The sequence below is a fragment of the Uloborus diversus genome, chromosome 10 (genome assembly GCF_026930045.1).
Source record: "Uloborus diversus isolate 005 chromosome 10, Udiv.v.3.1, whole genome shotgun sequence".
Taxonomy (NCBI): Eukaryota; Metazoa; Arthropoda; class Arachnida; order Araneae; family Uloboridae; genus Uloborus; species Uloborus diversus.
This window is the reverse complement of record NC_072740.1, coordinates 55,308,214-55,334,236: the sequence shown is the minus strand read 5'-3', so window position 1 is coordinate 55,334,236 and position 26,023 is coordinate 55,308,214. Positions and strand designations below refer to the sequence as shown.

General features: G+C 32.7%; 1 protein-coding gene across 1 annotated transcript in view; it reads left to right on the top strand.

The window, feature by feature from the left end:
- The window catches only part of LOC129231005 (endoplasmic reticulum membrane sensor NFE2L1-like), a 123,421-nt gene that overhangs the window by 82,266 nt on the left and 15,132 nt on the right, over positions 1-26,023 (top strand).

Here is a 26,023-nt window from a genome sequence, read left to right as displayed (position 1 = left end):
TTTGGATCGTACTTCGTACAATCTGTATAGGGTGTAGTTATGCTTCTCCTTTTTTGACTGCTGTATGATAGAAGACGAAGAACAACAGCCAAAAAAAAAAAAAAAAAAATAAATAAATAAATAAATAAATAAATAAATAAATAAAAAATGGAGGAAAAACAAAGAGACTGTTTAATAACCAATTGATTTTTTTTTTAAATTGAACATATAACTAAGATTTCAGTAATATTTTAATAATGTTTGGATTTAGGTAAACTAAACATAGTTAAAAAGCATTAAATTATGTTGTTTAAATCATTCAAAAAAAAAAAAAACTATGAAACCGTCAACAAATTACGCTATTAAAGTGGAAAGATTGCACGTAGACATTTTTTAGTCATCAAGTTAAACAAAAAAGGTAACAGATAAATTACAATATTAAATCATAATAGGAATATTTTTATACTTATTTAAAATTTATAAATAGAAAAGTTGGCATTTTTCATAAAATTGTATAACAGTGGCGTAAATTTTGCGGAAAAAAGAAATAGCCACGAAATGAGTGAGATTCTTAAAACGCAGCTACCAATAAACAAACTCAATATTTACCCCAAGTTAATAACTGAATACATATACATACTACTTGATTTGATGTTTGCACACGTAATATTGCACAATTTGATTGATTAATCTTTTATGGAGCACTACAAACACGTTCAAATTAAATTTTTCAATTTAACAATAATTTTCTGAAATTTAAAAAATTGCATAGTAGAAAATCCTTGAAACTTTTCTATAACATATTATTAAACATATGATGAAAACGAAAATAAACTTATTCATTGATTTTATATAAATACATAAAAATAGTTACTACAGAAAAAAAATCGATCGCTATTAATGATGCAAAAAAGGTGACGCATTACAAAATATAGGTGAAACAAGTATAAAAAAATACACAAAATGACATTTCTTGACCAAAATAAGTAATCGCTAAATATTTAAGAAATGCTTGAAACGACGAGGGCGGATTAGGGGGTCACCCTCTAATTTTGGAGTAACACACAATGTTAAACTTCGGCCCCAACTTCGGCTTAATTTTTTTAGTACAGAAGCGCTACCACCAACGCCTCGGAAGAGTTTCTGAATCTACTTCAGCACTTCCGAAGAAAAATTCAAAATCTTTGTTTTCCGAATTATGTCAGAATTCAAAACGTCTTTAATCAATTTCTAATTAATGCTCTAAACTCTTCCTAAACAATAGATAAAACTTGAAAAAAAAAATCTCTAATTTTATGAATGGTGTTGGTTTTAAACAACTCAGAAGTACAACTTTAGTTTAATTTCAGAAATTGAGGGAGTGGGACTAGGAAGTACGCAAGTGTTCTCGGAAATACAAAAAATAGTCGCAAAAAATAGAGTTCAAAATAATAATAAACATTGAGCAAAAAAAACCCTTTTAAACTTGCACCCGAGTTTTGTTTTGACGTGCAATGGCGGATTTAAAAATGTAGTAAATGTTGCAATTGCGCGAGGGTCCCATAACCATAGGGGCACCGTAGGAGTTACAACAATGCTTTTGATAAATGTTTTACAACTTCTGTGATAGAGAAATACGGCCCCAAAATGTATTTCGATGGGCCCCAATCTTGTAGCTCCCGCCGAAGCGATACAGAAAAGGACTGCATTACTGTGATTCATATTACAAACATCGAAAAATTAAAAATTACCGTCGGTTCAACGGGAATCGAACAAAATGAAACAAAACCGGTTTCGCCATCTCATATTTGTTTCCAACGGTCTCCAATTCGGTAATATATCACCAAATGATCGTCAGTCTGAGACGCTATATTAGTTTTGCATTGAAATAAGTAATTAATAGCCACAAAAAATCAATTAATAGGCTTTTTAGAACATCCGATCGAAAACAAACAGGGGAAGGTCACAACTCGAACGTGCGCACTTCCCACAGGCGAAAATTTAGCCTTCTACAGCTTACCATTTTTTAGTTATGACTTATGAGAGATACATACGTGCATCCAGCCGCAAGAAAACAACGCAATAATTAACATGTTTGGTACCTGAATGCTGTATTAAAAACTCTTTCAGGGGTGACTAAAATATAAATTCATACTGAAATTTAAGTAAACAATTTTGTTTGAAAACAACAACTCCCTTTACTTTGCATTAAAAAGTGAAAACAAAGGTCTTTTTTTTTTTCAAAAACATCGGCCAATTCCATCGGCTTTTCGATGTTTTTTAAGGCCGATCGGCCGATGTTTCCTGCAAGTTAGCATCGGCCGCCGATGCCGATACCGATGGCTAAATTGTTGAACCATCGGCGCCGATGCATCGGTCGAGTCCTAATAATCGCCGCGTGGGTTTTACGGATTTTTTATTTTTAAAGAAAAGAGATGATCCCGATGATTGGCCCAGAGTTGTGCGATCCGATATTTTGAGCATCAACTGTAGTTCTTCATAATTTTGCAATATTTTTTTCGTGCAGATAAAAATTGTGTAGAAAGAATTAAAAAAATAAAAATAAAACAATGAAATTCTTTGTTTTGAGTACATTAATTTCGTTCTCAAGTTAGTTTCTTTCTTTCTTTTTTTTTTTTTTTTTTGTCATGAAGGTTTTTTTTCCATAACAAAGCTTTGATTTTGATATTATAATAAATTTTTATTTTATTTATTTATTTATTTATTTATTTGTACAAAATCTTTTTTACAGCTGCTAAATAATCTGAGTTACAGATTGTAAAATATTTTGCGTTTAAATTCAATTTAACGAAGTAAAGACTTTTATTTATCACATCAATAAATAAACAATTGTTAATGTGGGAAATGCCTTTGCTGCCGGATCTTAAACCATTCCAAAGTCCTTTCTACGCATTTGAGTCTGATTTATCATTTCTAAAATTTCTGTTCTATAAAGATTAGATAAAAGTATCTATTCAACCCGTCAAGAATTGTTCCGACATGAAAATAAATAAATAAAATGCAATAAAGAATACTGTTTCTCTAAATTGATGTTGAGAGAAATAACGATTTTCGACTGCTTTATTGTGTGTTTGTTTTTTTAATTGGTTTTTTTAAACCTTCGGAAATTAAGCAAAAATTAGGCTCATTGTTAATGGTTCCTTTGATTTATTTTGAGCCATGTGTTACGGACAAATTTTCTATGCCCTTAACAGACGAGTGACGTAAATTTAAGCTTTTGACTTCCTAGAACGGGTCTTCAATTTACGTTTTTGGGCCATTCCACGGAAACGGTCATTTTGTCCCGCACTTGACGCTTCGCACATTTCATTAAAAATAATAATTTAAAAGGGTAATGAACAAAATTTTGTTGCTTAAGAAATCACAAACGTATGTGTGACTTCTTAAGCAAAAAATTTCGTCGTTACCTTTAAAAGTATTTCTCTTCTATGAAATATAGTAACCGTCACGTGCGGGCTAAAATGACCGTTTTCAGTGGAATGGCCGTATAATATTTTTTTTTTCAACGGTTTAAATTATTATTTCTCAGCAAGTGAGATATGTTTCCTTTCCGTTAGAAACTTAGTTTTCAAAACCTACAATTTGTTTCGTCATTCGTAGGTTAATAGAACAGTAATGCGTACAGCAAAGTACGATAGGTTGACTCATTTCCCGCGTGTGTGATAAGTAGCGAAGTTACTTAATAAAAATAATACTGTGTCAGTGGTATCTTTGTATCAAATGTAAAGATTATAAAATGTGCTTACTCCTGTTAACTTAAAATATTAAAATATATTACGAAATGTTTTTGAAATTACCGAGTCGGATTGTCCTGGACGTGACGGTGGAATGGCCCTTTTGCTTGAATTTTCAGTACGCTGCGTTAGTTTTTCATCCTATGTGCGATATGTGTTTTTTCTTGATACCATTAGGCATAGTACTTTCATGTTTATCTTTCACGTATTTACATGTTAACCTTTGTAAAATATTACAAGAAATAGTCTTTATTAAATGAAACTACAAGCGTTTTAAAATCATACATACATGTTCATTTAATTTTTCTAAAAACTACCCGGAAGTCAGAGCAGATTCGACCCTTGGGACAATGAACGTTTTTCTGCTTTATTTTTTAAGGGATATATCTACACATCAATACCTTGTCCTCATGTGAAGTACTAAGGGTCATCTTAAAAATATAATATTTTGTTCAAATTGAAAACACATACTTAATATGCTATTAAAGGTGAAAATGTCAAAACTGTCCCAAATATGGACACTTGACTAATTTGCGGCTTAATCCGACTGATAGAAAGATTTAGCTAATGTTACCGCTGTTGATATACTTTAAAGTTGATTACGGTAAAGTATGATTAAAGTGAAAAAGCACAAATTTTGAAGATAATACAGCATATAGTTACTTCAAAGCTACAATGGAGCTTCTTCATCAGTGCAAAAAACTCACCAACACAACCGAAAGTCGCGAGAGAACTGACAACAACTACGTGCCCCCCCCCCCCCATCCGTATTTATACCAAAGAAGGCCAATCAATAGGAATTCAGGTTACAAGACAACAAACAACCAATCAGTAAAGACATGTCAACCCCGGGCTCAAAGCAAGGGGGAGAGGCAACCAATTAAAAGCCAGGAGACAAAAAGAGTGAGAGATAACGAAGAAACCGAAAAAGCAATTATAGAAATTGCTTCCAAATATTATGAAAAAAATGCAGTGCTGGAAAAATCATTGACAACGGTAAAGTAGGCAAAAAAGAGAGAAAGAAAAAATTACTTTTGAAGAAATCATCAATCACGTCAACAATCTGCCAATGGACATTCCTTAACGTCACTTTTCGATTCCTATTTCAGTTAATCCTCTTATCTTTTGCTCAGATTAAACTAAATGAGTTTTCTTTAGAACTTCATTTTTAAATCGCCGCTTTTAGTACTATCTTTTACATTTTTTACCCATCCGATATTTTGAAAATCAAATCTGTATTTCTTTTGTTTTTGAGACTTAATAGCACATGCTCGTGTGTTCATCTAAAAAAAGGTTAGATAGTTTATACTCTTGAGTAAGCGAAATTCCCTTAAAAAAAAAATAAATAAATAAAAAAAAAATTAAGTGAGACATGCTAATCCCACAATCTCTAAATTCGTCTTTGTTTTGCTTTTCTCATAGCTCATATTATCTCCTTGCGTTTCGTTACGACCTTCGGTATTTCGTAATGCAAAGCGACTAATCTTACTTTTACATCAGCAGCGGAAAAAAAATTGCAACGAGAACATTATTTTGTCTGAAATTCTACTACATCCTTATATAATCTAGTTAAATTGAACAAAATATTGAGTGTGACAATTATTACGCATTTATACATCAATATGTAACTATCTGGGTGCTATTATATCGAAAAACATTTTCTCCTTCTTTCTGATTGTACATCACTTGAGATATTTTAGTTACGCAGTCGCTAGAATTCATTGACCCTACAAGGAGGATATTCGATTCTGCCAAGAAAGAGTGGCTTGTTGAGTGTATGTGTTATGATTATAGGCGTTTATGCAGTGCAAATGTGTATAACAGGGGTGCCCCCCGCCCGCAAATACACTGTCGCATAACCAAATGCTACGGAGCAACCCCCCACGAACGAGACACTCCCCTCAAAATGAGATTAAAAAAAAAAAAACAATAAAATCACATTCCTCAAAAAATTTTAATGGCGCTGTCTGAGCGACTCCCCCCCCCCCTCCCGTCGCCCTCGTGGGCACCCCTGTATACAGCTAAAAAGTTTTTTTTTTTTTTTGACCCGTGTAGGAAAAATGCCAGTGTTATTGTTAACAAATAAAGTGCCCCCCCCCCCCCATTCTACTGTTTAATATACTGCATACATTCTTACTCTTTGCAGAGCAGTTTAATACATCGGTGTATCTCAAAATGTGGAATCTCCCCGTTCCAAAAAAAATCTTGAGATTTTAAGGAGCCTTCAAAAATAAAATCATTTTTGCAAAAAAAATCAATTTATAGTATCCTTTTTGCCCTGAAATTCGAGAGCACGGCGGTACACAAGTAGATGGAGTGTTACCCGGTTTTCAGAAGAGCGGTGTACTCTTGGCTAACCCGTCATTGGGGGGGGGGGGCAGATAATGTGGTTTTCATGGGTTTTTTTCGATAAAATTATCATTTAGTATGTTATGCACCCCCCCCCCCCGAAAAATTCGACATGACGGGACTGACTTCTGGGGTTAAAGGTGGTGTGGTAGCTGGGTGGCTCCCCCCCCCCCACCGGTACTCATCAATTACATCACTTGCTATCAGTTAGAAAGTACTGAATTTTTAATGAAATCCTTCGAAGTCTTAGTGAAAGAAACTAAACACGTGTTATATTTCATGCAACAAAATTCAGAGGGAAATGAAAGATACAGCATATCATTCAGTAATATTAGCAAACGTTAACAATATCTTAACAGCAGGGGTGCCCCCCTCACATGTTGTGAAGACCCCCCCCCCCACCCAGAACAAGAGCTTTTACAAATGAGATCAAACCCCTCTCAAGTTACCCCCCCCCCTAAAATATTGAATGTTGAAATCTGAGCCATAGACCTTCCCCCTCCTCTTCGCAGGCAGCCCTATCATCCGGAGTTGCAGAACTTCATTTCCAATACTTTTAACTCTTGCTTATAGATAGCTGCTGTTACTGTGTGAAAAGTCTACAATTTCGGAATAAATTGATTTAAAACAAATAATTGATGATCATCATCAATTAACAGGTGAAACATGGTTGTTATTCGAAATCCTCTTAGGTAATAATTTTCTTGTCCAGTTTATAACATTTGGATTGTTTCCATTTTTAAAGCAAAATTATATCCACTGATTTTTGTTCCCTTTAACGAATTCTGACAGCTGGGGGGGGGGGGGGGACACTGAACTATCATCTTTCTTTTGTTGAAAAAAAATTGTCAGGGAATATGTTTGTGTGTGTGTTTTGAAGTAAAGGGGAAAAAAAACTTGTTCCTGGTCATATTTTGTTAAAAATAGAAAGGATATCAGAATCGTTAATTGATCGGAAAGGATTCAACGATATCAAAGGATATTGAAATCGTTAATCTAAAATAATTGATGAATATCATCAATTAGCAGGTGAAGCTTGGTTGTCATTCGAAATCCTCTTAGGTAATCATTTTCTTGTCCTGCTTATAGCATAAGAAATGTTTCCATTTCTCTCTTTCATTTTTAAAACAAAATTATATCCACTGGTTTTTGTTCTCTTTCACAAATTCTGCCAGTTGGGGAGGGGGGGAGTGAGAAACACTAAACTATCACCTGTCTTTTGTTGAAAAAAAATTGTCTGGGAATGTGTGTGTGTGTTTTGAACGTAAAGGGGGAAAATAACTTGTTCCTGGAAGTTAATATTAGTCATATTTTATTAAAAATACATAAGATATTGAAATTGTTAATTAGATTTGGTAAGGGTTTCACCTTCATGAAATTTACAACTGCATTTTGAGATTTCATTTATGATTTTTTTTTCGTAAAATGATGAAAATTAATTAATTTGGGAAATCAAAAGAATAAAACAAGCATTATCAAAAGACTTCCTCTCACAAATGATTTGTTATTTGTTTTATGAAAAGAAAACAGGGATGCTCATCTGGGGGGGGGGGGGAGGGTCATGCGCAGACTGCGCCATTGAAAGTTTTAGGGTTTCTTTGATCGGTATTTTCCCTGTTTTTAGGGGGTGGGGTGTCTTTGCGATTTTTAGGGAGGGGGAGGTGCGCCTTTGCTCTTAGGGGGAGGCACCCCTGAAGAAAATGAAAATAAACGCTTCAAAATAATTAGTATGTATCGAATAAAGTGGAATGTATCTTTTTCCCACTTTCGAATGCTAAACTTTGTAAATCGACTTCGACTCCAGATAAATGGGCACGTGCTTGCGTTTCAGCTAATTATCTTCTATTATCTGCTGGCGATCCAACGCGAAAGAGTAGTGACGTCAGCTGTGAAACTTCTTAAAATAATTTACTGTTGAAGAGATAACAAAGACAGAAATATATTCGCATTTAAGTACAACTAGCTTTTTGTAACTCTTTATCCGGAATTTTTCGTATGAATGGTCCATTTTATGATAATTTATCATTGGTGTTATTGTTTCGTTTTTAATGTATATTCTTGGTTAATATATTTTAGCTTCAGTCACATTTGTTAGAGTAATGTGTCGTGTTCACAAGTATATTAGTTTCTTTTTTTATGGGGTAAGACTTTAATTTAAAACTAAACTAGAATCGCTTCATTCGCATTTAGATCCGAGTATACCTTTAATGTATCATATGGAGACACAAGTATATTCGTTTCATTTTTAACGGGGTTAGACTTTTGGTTTTTAAAGCTTCAGTTGATTTAAAGTAAACTAAAATCGCTTCATTCACATTTAGTTAGAGTATACCTATAATCTGTTGTCTGCATAAGTATATTAGTTTCATTTTTAATGGGGTTTAAACTATTAGCTTTTTCTGCAATTAATTTAAAACTAAACTAAAATCGCTTCATTCACGAACTTTAATGTTTCGTATGTATAAGTATATAAGTTTCATTTTTAATGGGTTAGACTTATAGTTTTAAATCTTTATTTTGTGTGGTTAAACGAAAATTGACAATGTTTTCTCATGTTTTTAACTCAATTATTTAACTCTTAACGTGGGTAAGGTGGAAGGTGTATGGATCTTGGGATGAATTCGTAAATTTTCCTGTGCGGGAACTAAAGCTCTAGACAAGGAATTCTAAATAGTAGCCACTGGCTACCAAAGTGACGAAAAATTGAAGCCACTTTTAAACATTTGGTCGCGATTTCTTTAAAAAATATATTCAACGCAAAAATTAAATGACCTTAAGAGAGATTACTTGGAATTACGTTACCAAGACGAAGTCGATCGACTGATCGAGACTGGATTGATACGCTGAACGTCTCAGGATTGGAAGCGTGTTGTCGTAGTACGATATACAATCAAGTGCCCATACTTGGGGACACTACCATAACTTGGGACATTTTGCCGAATTTAGTTTTGAGGACAGGTACACCTCTCGGTATTTCACCAGTAAGAAAAAAAGGGTGTTACATAATAATTGAATAGTTATCTTTTAAAGCTATATGAGTCAAACTTAGATGTATCAGCTTTCTGTGTCATTTTATCAGTGGCGTAAGAAAGGGGATGGTGTTTAGCTATGGACCCCTTAACGTGAAGCTCAAAGTTAATTAATTAGTTCCTACAAAATATAAGTTACTATAAAATTGATTCTTATAATGAAAATAAAAGTTTTTCTCTTATGTTTAAAAGATGTTTTTTATCATGCTAATTAAAATTTAAATCGTATTAAGACTGCTTTTTTCTTTACGTTTTCAAGTTGCCTAGTTGCACTCCTTGAATTCTCTGACAAGAAAGGATTAAAAATTTGAAGATTCAACTATTTTTAACCTTTTTATCCTTTCTTGCAGTGAATATTTGTAAAAATAAATTGGTTTAAAACTACAAATTGGCTATATATATATGGCTATGTATATATATAACACAATTCTTAGTAATAGTCCATGTTCATTTGAACTACGTTATTAATCTAAACCACTTTTCGAATATTTTCGTTCAATTCTCAAGCGGTGTGTGTGTTTGTATGTTTTTTATTTATTTATTTTTAAAAAGTAGTGAAGTAGAAACTGCATTTCAAAAATAGTTCCTCGTCGCTGCTACGTTGACAGATTGATTTCCATTCAAAGAAAAAAAAAATAAATATTTTTTGATTGTGATCAATGACATCGGTTAATCTTTACAATATTATAATACAGTAAAACCTGTAAAGTTGACCACCTTTGTAAGTTGACCACCCGTCTATGTTGACCGCTTTTGTCAGGAACGGAATTAGTCCTATCTTATATAATGAAAGAAAACCTCTGTAACTTGACCACCTCTCTATCTTGACCACCTGTCTATCTTGACCACTAATGAACCCCAAGTTTGGTTTGGAGTATTGTAAAAAAACCCTTTGTAAGTTGACCACTTGTTTATTTTTAAAAATTTTATTCAACAAATTATTATTTTTATTATTTTTTTTTATAGCTTTCCAAGAATATTTTTGATGCCAGACCCAGCATTTTACCAACTAATGAAACAACAGCATAACTAAACCTCCTTTTGAGTTTAACCACATGGGAAAACTACTAAGAACCCTTTTATTCTCCAAACTTGTTTTTCTTTTGTTGTTAATCGAAAAAAATCTTATTTTTTGATTAACTATAATTTTTTAGGAACTATTAATATAAAATGATTAACTTTTCATAAACAATAAGACTTTTTTTTGATCAATTTACTGAAATTTTAAATTTTCATAACATACTATACATCATTCTGGGAAAATAATCTCTAAAAATATATTGAATAACATTTTATAATTATTGATTCAAAGTAATGCTAAACAATGAAAGTGAGTTGAACAGAAAGAGTAAGTGTCAATTAGGCAAAAAATGAATGCATGATGCAAGACTTACAAAATAATAATAATAATAATAATAAATTATCATTACCCCCTTTATAAATTGACCACCTGTCTAAGTTGACCACCAAAGTATTGCACCGCAAGTGGTCAACTTACACAGGTTTCACTGTACTTAACTTTGCATTGATAATTTATGAACCTTAGATATCAGAGTAATTTAACGTTAAATTTAATAAAAAGTAAACAATGTAGGTTATCAGAACAAATCATCACATGCCGCGTTGAAATAGTTGAAAAACCGTGTGAAGAGATTAAGTTGGTCGCGTGATAAAATTATTTTCGTTTTTTTGAAAGAAGTTGGATAAATTGATTTTTCATTAAACAAAGAATGATATGAAGTTAGAAGAAATATATGATAAAAAAATATGTTGATTACTCTCAGTTTTGCCCCTCAGTCGAATCCGTTGTATATAGAGGAACTACAAGCATAACTACAGCAGCTGTTTGTTTTTTTTTTTCTCCAGGCGAGAAAACTTTTTAGTATTTTTTTAGAGATTGAAGTAGACGAAAGCAGTAAAAGGGGGGAGGGGAGGGATAATTGATTAATTCCATAAAGAAAAAACCTAGTTTTATAATTATGAAATTTAAAGTGACAGGAAAAAAAAGGGATGCGTATTATACATACAATGAAGCACCGTTTATACGTTTTTGAAGGGACTGTATAAAAAAAAGCGTACAAATGAAAAAACGTATAATAGGTATAGGTTAAAGCGTATTAGGCTCTGCAGGGGACCAATTTAAAAACGTGAGATTTGATTTTTTTTTGATCTGCTCAAAAAATTTAAGAACAAAAAATTCAAAAATTCATGTAGAAGTTTACTTTAACTAGTTGGGATAGAGATTAAAAATAAAGAAAATGAACTTATGTTTGGCAAGATTCAAGTTTCAACGACACGCTATAAGTATTATAATTGGTAGGAATGTGACCTCGGCAATAGAATTTTAGTTTCCTTTTTTTTGTTCGGATACCACACACAGTCCACCGGCCTTTTGCGTTTTATGTCTTTGTCTTTTCTTGTTGATCTTTTGGCTGTTGATTAGTTTTGCATACTGCTTTTTTTTTTTTTTCTTTATGCGTGGAGAATAGGTTATTATAGAAGATGTACTAGTTTTCCCTCTCTCCCTATCGGGGGGGGGGGGGGACGTTAATCTTGAAGATTTCCCATGGTCGCCTGATAAACTTATACCAATGGCTACTCCTAGAACATGGTTAGGTATTTTTATCAAGTGGGCAATACTTTTTGATCATACTTTATGCACTGACGGGGGAAAAAATCTTAGCACCAAGAAAACATTATTGCAGAATTATGAAATTTTCCACAATGCAATTAACATGTTTAAATGATTAAATTTTCAAATTTAATTTAAGCTCAAGAAAATGCATTTCAAATGTAAAATTCTGCAAAGCGTGCTTGCACGCTTGCAGTCATTCTTCACCCTAATTGGTGAAAATATGAACAAGCATTTCGAATTGTGGCTGTTATTCCAAAAACTTCCGTTAATATAAAAATCGGATTTTTGAATTAAACCGGTGTCGAGTGCGAATGCTTCACATGAATTAGCTAGTGTATATATATATATATATATATATATATATATATATATATATATATATATATATATATATGTTATTGATGAAATTTGTTAGAGCTATAACTACTTTCGTTTTCCAATTAATTAAGCGCCTATTCTCTTATCTTATAAGTAATATTAAATCTGCTCCAATTTACTTGATTTACATCATTGAGATTTGACGGTTTCTACACCAGTTGTTACATTGTTGGCTATTATTGATAGACGCCGCTAACCTTATCATAGATTCCTAACGCTTTGATCCCGGAAGCTAGGATTGCTGGTGTCGCGTGGCAACTGTCTCATTAATAGGATATTTTTTAATGACAAGATGAATCTTTTATGCATGGGTTCAATAACTCAAATGTGTTTTCTGGTGTAGGCGTGATATTCTTTCCTCTCAATTCGAGTGAGTACTCAACTTTTTTTTTCCCTCCTTACGATGTGCCCCAACGTGTGGACGTTGAATTACGGTACTCACAACAAAGACCGCTATACCCACTATCCCTTCGATTTTTTATTTATGAAGTAGTAAAACCGTCCGGTGTTTAAAAATTGGGCTTTTTGTTATTTTTGCATGAACAAATTATTTAGGACAAAGGTAAAAAAACTACTGAATAAATGAAAATTCATTTCTTGTGCGATATGTTAAACAAACAAAAAAAAGAAAAGAAAAAATATTTTCTTTTTTTATTGTTCTTTTAAAAGATCACCTGTCGCACATAGGCAGGTTTTTGACATCAGGTTTGGGCTTCTCAATTTTAGCAAAATTGCCTCAGAATCTATTGTTGTAATTTTTTTCATGTATCGCATCCCGGCAAAAAAAAAAGTGACACAACTCAAAAAAAAAAAAAAAAAAAAAAACCAGCATTGGAGAAAGCCAAGGTTTTACGCAGTAGTAGTTAAGAGATTTAGTTTCAAATATTATAATACGCTCTACATACATTATTATGTGATGTTCCGTGTTTAGCTTTTGCAGTCTATTAATTGTGTAAATTAGTTAATAATATTAATTATTGGTATTAACTGCTTATTGTGGTTAAGTTCGAAAATTTTTTCGTCAAAATTATGAAATTTCAATGCTGTGTAACTATTAATTCGCGTTTTTACGCGAAAACACTCCACTTATGTAAGTTAAGTTTGCGAGAGTTTTGCGAGGATTAGATTTAGATCTTAAAACAATAGTTTGTATGTTTTTTCAGAATTTTATGTTGTGTCATTTTCCTTAACGGGGTGCAATATGCTTTGCTTTTCCTACTGTCTGTTTTAGTTTCAAGGGGGAGACAAATAGCGAGCCATTTCACCGAAAATCAGACATTTTGTCCTGCACGTGACAGCTCTATTTTATTTCAAAAGCAATGTTTAATAAAATTCAGGAACAAAAATTTTTTACCTAAGCAATCACACATGGAAGTGTGAGTTTTTTGGCCAAAAATTTCTTAATTACACATTTTGGAATGAAATATAGAGCTGTTACGTGTAGGACAAAGTGTGCTTTTCAATGAATGGCCCATAATCTACTTTTACGAATCTTTATAAATCTCTCTCTTTTTTAAAATGTTTTTTAAAAGGCATTATCTTTTGTTTTTATTACATAACCTTCTTCTTTAAAGTCATTGAATTTTTGTCCGCACGTATTTATTATCAGTCATATCTTCTGCGTTCGTGACTTTGGATCGTTATCTTTTACCTCTTTCTTTTCGTGTGTTTTCACTGGTTTCTTGCTTTAAAGAACTATCGTCTCCCCCCCCCTCCCAATCTTTTGTTATTGATTAAGTGTTAGATTTGAAACTATTTCCGTTTTTTCTACCCTTGATCTTGCGTTGTGGCCAGATCATTTCTTTCTGAAAGTTTCGTTATCTTTTATTATGTCATCCTCTCATTTTGGTGATTTAAAGATATCGCGAAATCGATTTTTGTTCTTAGTGTTTCTACTCTTTTTACTGCAGACTAAAATTTTAAATTTCATAGGTTAGCAGACACGTATTACTTTTGATGGTTTACGTTTACACAATTACTGTTTGTGAGCTTCACACAATATTTTGATGTTTCATTAATGGATTCCTTTCTAAAATACTCTTACATTTGAATGAATTTCCCCTTTTTATTGAACACGTTCTTTGTATTGTATTATATTAATTATTTATTTATTTATTTATTTATTTATTTTTTTTTTGTGATATAGTATAACCCCAATTTAAGGATTGTCAAAAGACTGGAGAAAGTTACCGTTAAATAAAGGATATCATTAAATCGAGGATCGTATATATTCAATACAGTTAAATCCAGACCAGTGAAATGCATCATTTAATTTAGGAAATCCGGTATTGTTAAATCGAAATTATACTGTATTTAGTTCATTGTTCATAAAATAAGTTGTATCTGTTGAAAATTGCATGCACAATTTGGATTGTTTCATGGTATCCCTGAGTGTGTTTCCTTGTTGAGCAATCACGATTGCTTATTGTTCTCATTTGACAGTTCTTGACGTTGTGGTTCCTTTTTGAGCTTCGACCAGCAGCACCACCGCCCACCGGCGGCGGCACGGCTGCTCTGGTCCTGAGCACTGTCCCCCGAAATCCACTTCTGCTGGGTGGTGGCGTCCATGTCCTACACACGCATGCTCATACACCCTCGCCTACACGCTCGCGCCTTTACACACATACACAGGCCTACGTGCACACACTTAAGCCTGCACACACACAACTATACACACATAACCACCCAGGAGGAGGGACGTGCTTGGGGGTGGGGGAGCCATTTCTGGAAACAATAACTCTAATGAGTAGGGTCTTGTCGCAACTCGTGATTGCGAAAAACATAATTTGAATTCAAAGTTTCAGAATTCAAATTAGAGTTGATTGGAGGAAGAGGGTCACAGGTTTTTTTACGTTATTTTCTTTCAACATTAAAAATGTTGTTTTAAACCTGTTAAAAATTCGTTTGAAATGAGAAATACAACATTAAAAGTTTACATGAACTAACGTTGCGTGCAAAATTTTGGATAGAAAAAATAATTATCTAGTTTGTTTTGTTGTACCCCATCGTCCCCCCCCCCCCCCCCCCCCCCCCCATACACTAGTTTCTTTAAACTCATTTGTTCAATTTTCGCAGCAGTTATCTGCCGAACATCGTTGATTGTGTTCACGCAAACAGTCGTGCTTTCGAATTTACTGAATAACTATCTCGTTATTAGACTGTTAATTTCCTTGAGCTCAACTCTAAGTTACGTCTTAAGATATTGCAGTTCGATTTCGGGTTAAGCATTACTAACTATCCTGACAACTTTGAAAAGTGTCATGCTTATAATTACTTCTCTGATTTGATGCTTCCTTACGTCTGTCAGTTCAACTTCAATTCTTGCTCAAATTGCATTTACCTCATTCGGAAAAGACATTGAATGAATATGTATATAATTCGGAAGCCATCATATGGAGGTCACAAGGCAACAGTACGTTCCTGAACAGAAATGCTGACTCAGGATATTTGATGTCTTATTGTTTCTTTCGGGATTTATAAATTGGTGTGTTTATGAATTAGAGTTTAAGATGCATCGAAGTGAGGCTCATCTTTTGTTGCTTCTATTTCTCAATAAGTCGTTGTGAACGGATGTTGTAACTTCGGAAATAACAGGCGGCGTTTCTATTCGGTTTTAACAAATGAATCTTCCTACAGTCCCCAAAAACTCATTTTCGACGTATTTTTTCCAGTATAATTTAGAGGAGTTTATTTAATTTCATTCTATTATTGGTTCTCGTGACCTACTTTATGACGATATGCAAAACACACGTGAATTCGAAATTGTTGTAAGATAGTTTTAAGTGTTTAGGGGTCATTCATTAATCCTGAGGGGAGGGAGGGAAGCTGGAAAAATCTCTACATACCTTTACTTTGGGGAGGGGAGGGGTCAAACACATTCTTACGTAATATTTTCCAAGTCGATATCCACCTTGCAGTTTATGACGAGATATCTCGTCCATTTAACATGTAATTCTGGGACTATTTTGTATTAGAAATTGCGCGATTAAGTAGTTCGGCAGGGATCATATTTTATTTGTGTCTGGAAGGTAAACAACGTATTAGGATGAGCTGTTTTTTACTTACTTTACAAAGAATAAGTACTGTAAATTATAATAAAAAGAATCGCACTATGTATGGCATGTTTTACTTTCAATTAGTATCGCCATCATATCCAATGTGTTAATTTTAAAAATAATTTCATAACAGTGAATTTAATAACGGTTCAAGTTATGTAAGATTCGTTATTTTATTATTTTGAAAAACGAAATGGAATCTTACGTAAGAATAGGGGGAGGGGTTTGAAAAATCTTACATACCCTTACATGAGGGTAGGGGGGGGTCAAAACTTTGCCAAAATCATCCTTACGTAATTAATGAATAGCCCATTAGTGCTTTAAGTTTCACAAAGGGGTGTCAAAAACTAACTTGAAATGAGTAATACTTTTTATCTTATTTTTTAGCCCATAAAATCGAGCGCAATCTTTGCAAATATCTGGAAAAGATATTTTTTTCCCTATATAACTCTTCTGGTTTTTTAACATTTCCTAGTTTTAATTCTTTTACATTTGGTTTAACCGATGATTATTTTGTATACGAACGAAAAAAGGGAAAATTTTGTATAAGAATTCTTTAGGAGAATATATTATAATATGTAAAAACGGGGCTTGAACTTTTTACGAGATCTATTCCATGTATTAAAGCTTCTATGGATTGCTTATGACTCTGCTTCTGACTTATAAACTACTTTTATGTTCTCTTTTTGATGCTCATATGTTTATTGAGTGTGCCTATAATCGGAATGTCAATCGCTATAAAGTTTTTGTTTTACTTTATCAATAAAAATATGTGTTTCTTTAAGGTATTAAGTGTGCTTTATATCTTAAAATGCCCGAGAATGCCGAGACTGAGCTTTCTTAAATTAATAGTTTAAACTAAATTTCAAACTAATGCTTAGCACTGTCTTCATGATGAAATATTTTGCCATTACATTATAAATGTTACTTTATAGAAAATAATCGTTTTCTTCCTTTCTCTCTTCCTTTTTTTTTTTTTTTTTTGGTTTGTATGTTCTTTGGTTATCTGTAATTGGATCTAATCGATTTATCACAAAAAGTCAAGTTATCAAAATTATCTACTAAATTATCTACTTTGTTATTTTTAGTTTTTAAACAACGGCTTATCCTTTATTTTCCACAGCTGAAACTCCTTATCCGCATTAGTGCTTCAAAAATAAAATTGGTGCTTTTTAAGGCAAATTTTGTGCTCCAAAGTTTTTTTTATTAGATTCAAAATTTAAAGTTTTTAAATAATGAATAAATAAATGTGAATGAAAAAAAGGGGAGTCGATGCATAAATAAAAATTGGTTATCAAAAAGGAACCCAGAACTATATATTTTGTAAGTTAAGTATTTTTTTTAACTTTTTTGTCTTTAATCACACATATACAGTGGAGCAGCGGTAATAAGTTTTACATTAGCGGTCTATTTTACAGTTTACATCGCTACATCTTAGTCCAAATTCATTCCTTAGGATTTTATTGCTGCCATATTTTTATATACTGTGGCGGACAAAAAAAAAAAAAATCAACACTTGCAAAAATTTACACTTTAAAGATTTCTTGGAGAAAAAAGAAAACAATTATTCTGTTACTTTTGTTACATAAAAGTTATGATTCAGCTGACGTGTTTCAATAAAAATGCAATCTCCCATGCATTAAGATAACCAGCAACAAATTGAAGAATCCAAAAATGTTTTTTGATCATCCATCACTGAAGAAACTGGGAATAAGCTGTTAATTTAAGCAAAAAGAGTACTTCCTACGTGCAAGATTTTTTTTTAGATTTTCTCTATTTGAGATATCTCCAGTCAAAAATTCCAGTTGAAAGTCTTTAAAATTTAAAAAGGTATCGCCGATCAAATGATCTGTATTTCAATGATTCTCGGAAACACGATGGAATCATAAGGGATTGTTCACAAATAATATGTTTTTTTAACGAATCACACTGAACAGTTGCAGGAACGCTTTGCTAATCTGCGAACGATCCCTTAAAATTTGTTGCGTATCCGAGAATCATAAAAATACAGCGAATTAAATCGCCGATACCTTTCTAAATTTTTATGATATGCAACTGGATTTGTTTTATACTTGGCAAATGCACCTGCCTGCGAAATTATAAAGATTGTAAATTGCTATCTTTAGCGCATGCGCAATGGAAAATTTATTGCTTTATGCGCTTTCATATTTCCTCAAATTTTCATTATTTTAAACTCAAATTTCAATGTAATGGTTCTCTTGTATATGGCTGAATTTTCTGCAAGTATGGTAAAGTTTGACGGAAAACTCTGCGTATTATGAACTAAAATCTGACAAAATTTATATTTAATGAGAACAAAATTTATATTTTTGAAAGAAATGCTTATATCTTCGTGAATATGAGCGATACTTAACAAACATTTTTGTACATAATAAGTACTCTATTACTGAAACTTAGTGCTTATTTCCAGCTTTTAACGATGAAGGATGGTCAGAAAACATTTTTGGTTTCTTCAATTTGTTGCTGGTTCCCTAAATGAATGAGAGATTTAATTTTATTGAAACATGTCAGCTGAAGCATACATTTTGTGAGACAAAAGTGACTGGATAATTGTTTTCTTATTTCTCGAGAAATTCCTTAAAATGTAAATTCTGGCAGCAGCTGCTGCTTTTTTTAAATTTTTATTTTGTCCGCCACTGTATATTAAATTCTTCTCTGTTATAAGAGTTTCACGCCTGACCTACTATAATGGCTTTATAGCTCCGCTATCCCACCGCACTAGTATTTTTCTAGAAATATTGATGATTATTTGTTTTTAAAAGACGTTATAATATCTTCATTCAGAGGTATTTTTAACACTTCTACAAACGTTTTTCACTCATTGAAAATCAGAAATAACTCTCAGAAATGTAGTCAAGCGAATGTTCACAATTTGTATTTCGAATACAAATTTAGCATCGTGAAAAATGAGAGGAAAAAAAAATTAGAATTTTCAAAATATTACTTTTGTGATTTTTATTTATGTATTGATTAGTCGATTATTATTATTATTACAGTCGCGTTTGTGTATAAGCAAATCCGTATGAAGCGAATTTATGAATGTTTCGTAATAAGCCTCAATCACCTTCACGTTTTAATTTTATAACAAAATCATGGCTATAACGAAATTTTTGTTTGGTTCATTCGCTATAAACGGAAGCGACTGTATTATTGTTATTATTATTATAGAATTCAAAATCAGTCTAAATGTTAAAAAACTAAAACAATCAACATTTACACTTTAGGGCGTTAGTTTCTTATAGAAAATTATCACCGTCTAGTCTTCTCTGTTTTCGTATATTTCACTCCTTTAAAAGGAATTTATCTCCTCTAAGAAAAGTCAAAGAGTATCTTCTCTCCTTGAACAAAAAACCTCGCAATGTCTCTGACTTCATTCATGAGTAAATTCTTCTCTGTTTAGGTTTTACGCTTTTTAAATTGAATTTGAATGCTATTCGCCTTAGGGCCATTGTATAATTCGTTTCCTCTTAATAATTTTTCTAGCTACTTTTGATGATTCCGCGAAATTTATGAGTTTCTAAGATACATAATATTTTTCTTACTTCTTCCAAGTGAGAAAAGTTCACAGATTTATTTGCGTGCTTTTCCAAGAAACCATTATGACCCACTTACGCATTATTTCCGGGAACATGTGTACACCGTCTCGCCCCTCTTGTAAAGAAACCTTTGAAAACATTGTAACAAATGTCGTAGGAATTCGGAATCCTTGTCCTCTTTTGACTTATCGCTTATAAAGTTCATCCAAAGTGAAGTTCTAAATGCATGTTTTTGGAAAGAAATATTTGGATTTTATTGCATATATATATATATATATATATATATATATATATATATATATATATATATATATATATATATATATATATAATAATACAAGTGAAAAATATTGAAAAGACCACACCAAGAGCCCATAGATGCGCAACACAGCAAAACTAAAAAGCCAAGTAAATATAAAATTAAGCAAACAGAATTTCAAATATTAAACAAATTATAAATAATTAATGATGATAAAAAAGAAAAATGCAAACAGCTATTAAGTAGGAAAAGATAAGATAGGAAAAGATAAAGTGTGAATCCAGAGCTCATCAGCCGTGGAGGATTCATTAAATATGGTCAAAAGACCAAAATTTTAACTGTGAACTAAAAGAGAATGTTTAAGCTCCAGTACATGCAATACAGAGTAACAATGAGCAAAAGCACCCGTGGATGGCTAATTATCGGAACTTGTTTTCCTAATTAGTCGAGGCGAAACCCCCTGCTTTTAGTTTTAGGTTTGAGCTCTAGTTTATTGTTTTTAGTTTAGCAAGTGGTGCTTTTGCCCATTGTTACTCTATATTGCATGTACTGGAGCTTAAACATTCTCTTTTAGTTCATAGTTAAAATTTTGGTCTTTTGACCATATTTAATGAATCCTCCACGGCTGATGAGCTCTGGATTCACACTTTATCTTTTCCTACTTAATAGCTGTTTGCATTTTTCTTTTTTATCATCATTAATTATTTATAATTTGTTTAATATTTGAAATTCTGTTTGCTTAATTTTTTATATATATATATATATATATATATATATATATATATATATATATATATATATATATATATATATAATTGCATAGCTTTATAATGTCGTTTTAAAGGAAAGTTATAGTCAACACCACCGTCCCCTCCTCTCCATTTTTTTTAAAACTTTTTCTTTGTTTTAATATTTGTTAATATTCTTGTAGTTTTGATGTTTAATCGTTGTTCGATGTGTTTAAAGTGATATCATTATTTAATATCGAAATCTGTTTTAATTAAAAAAAAATATGTTTAAAGGGAAGCAAAACATTGAATTAAAATGTATTCTTTACGAAAATTCGATTTATAAGGCATGCTGCTTTAGTTCAAAAAAAAAAAAAATAAATGGTATAGTCTATAGTTTTAAGTTTTGCAAACGCGATTTCCTATATTTTTTGCTGCAAAGCAAATGTATTATTGCTGCTCGTGTCCCGAAGCGAAAAGCTATTTCGATTTTAAAGAGAAATTTCCTCGTAACCCCGAAGCAAGTACAATGCAATGTAGTCTGTAATTTGTGCGTCAGAACGTTGTTCTCTCTCATTTAATGGTAGTAGTATTTTACTGTATTTAACATTAAGATCTTTGCTTTCGTCCTGATGCTGAAAGCCGCATTGAAGGGGGGGGGGGGGTGATCTCAATACGCGCGTATGCAATATGCTCTGCAATTTTTGCTTCCCAACACTGTTCTTTCTCATTCAGTGATAGTAGAATTCAATTAATCTCTATCTAACTAGTATGCTTAGATGAGTTTTCCGAAATGTATAAGTATATACACATTGAGTCGTCACAATATCTTAACAACCTTTTACTGTGTATGGTTGTGCCACGGAGAGATGGAATTGGAAACGGATACAGAACGCTTTATTTTGTAGTTGGTAGGATCAGCCACAATGCGCAAGCAATCATGTTTTCACTGCTTCCGCGTTCTCCTGGTCCTTTCCACAACAAAAAGAAGTGTTCTGTTTCCTCTTCCAGTTCACCCGCCTTCTCTCTGTATAATTATACCGATCTTCAGGTCATTAGGTTATGTTACAGAAAGTGTTTAATTAGGATTTAGTGAAAGAGTTTTAAAATATGATGAAAGAAGTTTAAACCAATTTATCATAACTTATTAATCGTTTGATGTAATCATTCAGTGTAACGCCAGCTAGGTAACAGATTTTTTCTTATTTTCTACAATAAAATTTTTCATCTACTTTTTCGTCAAAAAATTCTTTCTCTGTCTATTCTTTGTGTTGTTCTGCCGTGGGCAGGTCAGTGGCAGCATCTGCAAATAATGAATTTTAGACTTATTTTGAAGAAACGCGATTTCACTTGTTAAAATTTGAAGTTTGGCCACTGGCAAAAAAGAAAAAAAAAGTTTCACTTTCACCGGAAGCAGAATAAGTATGTTTCTTAAATAAAACTAAAGTTAGCTGGATGACAAAAATGCAAAAAAAAAAAAAAAAAAAAAAAAGAGAAAGAAAGAAGGAAAAGAAAAATGAAAGTTTTGTAGATAAGAGAGTTTGGATATGGTAGATTTATTAAAGCAGCATTTATGCCGAAGTAAAAGGAGAAAATGATTTCTAGCTTTTTCTAGTAGATGTAGCAGAATAGAATCAAGCAATATTCTAAAGCAACTACTTCTGCTGGACATGTGCTAGAAATATTTCTTGACATTTTATTTCGGCATATATATAGCTGTGTCATTCTGCTCAAGTCTATCCTACTGCCATTCACCTGCCCAGTTAATTACATTTGACTAGAGGAATTGCAAAGTATTCATTAAAACAATGTAAGGTTTTCTCCTCTCGATCTCTCTCTTTAATCACTTCTTTAACGAAATGTGACAAAATCTCATACTTAAATTTGGTAATGTTATGTAAATTCTGTCATAAAACCATGACATAATTGACATAACTTTACCAAACTTAATATATTTTAAAGTTTTTTAATTTTTTATTTATTTGGTTCTTTATTTTTTTGTGAATAAAACAATCATTGCAACTTATTAATTGTTCATCACTACATACGTCATTCATATAGATAGAAATCGCGTCTAACAATTTGTCACCAACCCTTTTTTTTTTTTAATTCTAATTTTATGGGAAACTCCCTTTTCGATGCACCGTGCGGAAGTTTACCTTACGAAATCCGTTTCCAAGTCCCAAGATTTGCATGGGCCATTCCCACTCGGATCTTGTAACTCTCTCAGCATTCGTCGGTTATTTCCTTGTTGGTTGTCGAACGGTGCTCTCCGCCTCCTGCACGCTCTACTGGACTACACCGCAAGTACCTGGGCCACCACACCCCCATTTTACACATCCCAGAACTTCTTCCTTTTACCTCAACTCTTCGGACTCGGAATCATGTGCCTGAGAATAGGTCCTGGATTACTGTAACGTGGACCAATACGTTCCCTATATCGAGATGTACGCCATCAACCCACCACCATACTATCCTCATTACTACAGATCGGTAAGATTTGTCCTTTGACGGGCTTGCGAATTTCTTTTATTTCGGGAATGGTCTCGAAATTTTGGTTTTTATTTAAATAATTATATTTTAACCATTATATATCTTGAATGGATTATTCATTGTTGTCTAAAAGTAAAGGGGCAAAAGGTATTATAATTGTATTTACTATTGTTGTATCGCGTTAGGGCGAGTCCACCATCATGTTCGGAATAATTAGGTTAAATTTTTACAAACATATAGGGGAGTACATATAATTTTTTTTTTTCTTTTCTTTATTTTTCAAAAAATATTATTATTTCCTCAGCTCAAAAAAGAACCCTTGATTGAGCAGTTATTTCTTCGTGTCTTGGAAATTTTTGAGATTTTTTTTGAAAAAAATATTTCCGTACTTTGTGGATTTTGTAAAAAATTTTTAATGTCTTCAATTGTTGACATGTGACCCCATAGGGGTCACATGTGCAATTTCATTTTTAATTGAATTACATTCCAAAGAGTCATAAGTTTTCGCTTTTGGAAACTTCCCACTTTTTATGTATCATGTTTTAAAGTCATTTTAAGACACTTTCTTGTTCTTTGGTTTTTAATTTAGCATGTTTCTTGTATTTAGAACCACTCCACCTTTTTTGTTCGTCATTCATTTTCAATCGCCTCCAACGACTTAATCATGAAAACAGCATTTTAAATACAGTCAACTCTCAAAAAATCCGATATTTTAAGAGGCAGGCTAAAACCTTCGCGTTATTGGTTGTTCGAGTTATGGAAAGTTCCCATAGCCTTCTCAAGAGTTTGGTTTGTAGCCAATGAAAACTCAGAGTAAGCAATAGGCTTCGAGTTATCGAGAGTTGACTGTATAATAATCATAGAAAAGAACAAACACGCGCTAGTCATCCAAGAGACGATAAAGTCATAGACAGAACTCTTACCATGCATAAGAACGTTACTTCATATATACCTCATAGTTTTTTTAGTTTCAAGTAATGTTAAATGTTCCGGAGATTGGTTTTAACCTGTAAATTTCAAAATATATGAACCCAATCACTTCCTGTCAAAGAATCTCTTCTTCTACTGTGCAAATGAATACAACCATGGACAGGTACATGTGTGCCTAGTCGGGAACTAGGGGCCCGGGCCTTGGGGAGGGGGCGACACTGACACAAAAAAAAAAGAAAGGAAGAAAGAAAAAGGGGGAAAACACTCCGAATAAGAGAAAACGTAAAAACTAAGTAAAATTTATTCTTTTGGTAGTAAAATTTACTCTTTTGGTATTTACTGTTGTCGCACTTAAAATAGAGTTAATTGTTTTCTAGTAAGCTGTTCTGATTTTTTTTCTCCCTCCCCCCCCCCCCTTTTTTTTTCTTTTTTCCCTTTTCTTTTCTTTCCCCCTTTTTTCTTCTCTTCCCCCTTTGCTTTTCTTTTTTCTTTTTTTGGAAGGCGGGAGGGGCCGAGTGACATAGCTGACAAGGGACCCGCTTTGGCTTTCTGCGGGCTTGGACAGGTAAACCGCGGTATCCAACAAAAATGTGTAGATATTTGAGAGAAAAGGGTGCTTTTGATTCCCAACAAACATTTATAAAATAAATATGGTTTGGCATTCGAAATTGGAAAGCGGGATTTGTAAAATGGAATTTCAGACTTTTAGTGCTTTATTTTCAGCGGAAACCAAACAAGTAAATTTGTACAACGGAGATAAATTAGAATTGTGATGATAAAATTGGAAGGAGGAAAGAAAAGGGCAAACACTGAAAATTTTCAGATACTGCCGTTTATCTGCCCAGGTCAGAATATATTTCCATTTTTCGATTGGTACAAAATCTTCGGTGATTGTGAGCGAGTTAAAAATTAGAACGATCTGACTGAAGCATTAATTAACTAAATAAATGAATAAAAAGCTTTCATCATAAACTTTATATGTGTTAAGTGGGCATACGTCTCACGTTGCTAATCCCCCCCCCCCTTCTTTAAAAAACTAAATAAATAAAAAACTAAACAAGAATAAAACGAAAATCTTTCATGACGAAGAACGAATACTGTCCATTTTTTGACAAACACTTGTACTTAAACTTTTCACACTATTTGAGAACTTTTTTGTTCTGTTTTTTTGGTGAGCTGCAGCTGAGACCTTCTAGATGTGCTTTTCCACTTGGTCAAATGTCCATAACTCGAAGCTTATAACTCGAATATTCCTTTATCTCGTAGTTTTCATCGGGTCCCAAACTCTTGAGACTATTGTGGAAACTTTCCAGAACTTGATCTACGAATAACTCGAACGTTTTAGCTGGTCTTATGGGACTTCGAATTATTGAGAGTTGACTGTATATCTTCTGTATCCTGAAACTGCTGCTGAAAAATTAAATTATATATTCTTTATTCCTGGAGGGAAAAAAAAAAGGAGTAAACCATTTAGAGCTGAAACGAGAGAGTATGGAAGGGGATAAATAATTGCTATGCTGTTTTTTTTGAAGACCCCCCCCCCTCACCGAACCTGGGAACAATTTAAGACTTGGAAATCTATTTTTCCGTGTTCAATTATAAATTGCCAGTTAATCCCTACCCTGAAGATGTACCATGTTTAATCTCCCCTCCCTCACGATTAAGAGTATATTATGCAACTGTGGGGAAAAAACTAAACGGAACACTCATTTTTGTTTGAATACTATTAATACTAGAAGTAGTTAATCTAAAATAAAGAATTGTATAAAATACAAAATTTTTAAATCTTGTTAAGGAATTGTCTTCATTCAAAATGAGCATCAACTTTAAGGTTTTAAATGGAAGCTTTTAGGTTCGCAACTAAACTAAACGAGCCGATGTTTGCATCGCATGACTT